Here is a 1,469-nt window from a genome sequence, read left to right as displayed (position 1 = left end):
AAAAAAAGGGAGAGGACCCAAATAAATCATATCAGAAATGAAAGGGGAGAAATTACAACTGATGCCACAGAAATACAAAGGATTGTAAGAAATTACTATGAACAATTATATGCCAAGAAATTTGAAAACCTGTGTGAAATGGGCAAATTTCTAGAAAAATATGACGTTTCAACACTGAATGAAGAAGAAGAAGGAAGCCTGAACAGACTGATAACAGCTGGTGAAATTGAAGCAGTAATGAAAAAAACTCCCAGCACACAAAAGCCCTGGACTGGACAGTTTCACAGGAGAATTGTACAAAACACTTAAAGAAGAGCTAATCCCTGTCCTTCTCAGACTATTCCAGAAAAATCCAAGAAGAGGGAAAATTTCCAAACCCTTTTTATGAGGCCAGCATCATCCTAATCTGAAACCCAGATAAAGACACAACAAAGAAAGAAAACTACAGGCCAATATTGTTGATGAACATAGAGGCTAAAATCCTCAACAAAATATTGGCAAACCTCATCCAGCAATACAGTAAAAAAATCATCCACCATGGTCAAGTGGGATTCATCCCAGAGATGCAAGGATGGTTCAATATTTGCAAATCAATAAACATAATACATCACATAAACAAAAGGAAAGACAAAAATCACATGATCATATCAATAGATGCAGAAAAAGCATTTGATAAGGTACAGCACCCATTTATGATTTAAAAAACTCTCAGCAAAGTGGGAATAAAGGGGGCATATCTCAACATAATAAAGACCATATATGAAAAACCTACAGCCAACATCATACTCAATGGGCAAAAACTAAAAACTTTCCCATTAAGATCAGGAACAAGACAAGGTTGTCTGCTTTCACCACTTCTATTTAATATAGTATTGGAAGGCCTAGCCACAGTGATCAGACCAAAAAAAAAAAAAGAAAAAAGAAAAAAGAAAAAAGGAAAAAGAAATAAAAGGCATCCAAATTGTAATGGAGAAAGTAAAACTGCCATTGTTTGCAGATGGCATGATAGTGTACATAGAAAATCCTATAGACTCCACCAAAAACTACTCAACCTAATAAGTGAATTTGGCAAAACAGTGGGATACAAAGTCAATATTCAGAAATCGAAGACATTCTTTTATATCAACAATTAAATATCAGAATCAGAAATCAGGGGGGAAAATCCCATTTTCTATAGCAATAAGAAAAATAAAGCACCTAGGAATAAACCTAACCAAGGAGGTAAAAGACCTGTACTCAGAAAACTACACAACACTGAAGAAAGAAATTATGGAAGACACAAATAAATGGAAGCATATACAGAGTTCATGGATTGGAATAATTAACATCATCAAAATGTACATACTGCCCAAAGCAATTTATAGATTCAATGCAATCCCTATTAAAATACTGATGATATATTTCACAGATATGGAACAAACATTTCAAAATTTTATGGAACCATAAATGACCCTGAATAGCCACGGCAA

This window comes from Pteronotus mesoamericanus, unplaced genomic scaffold, assembly GCF_021234165.1.
Source record: "Pteronotus mesoamericanus isolate MK-2021 breed Mesoamerican mustached bat unplaced genomic scaffold, CSHL_Meso_final contig_25, whole genome shotgun sequence".
NCBI lineage: Eukaryota > Metazoa > Chordata > Mammalia > Chiroptera > Mormoopidae > Pteronotus > Pteronotus mesoamericanus.
Note: the sequence above shows the minus strand (reverse complement) of the source record.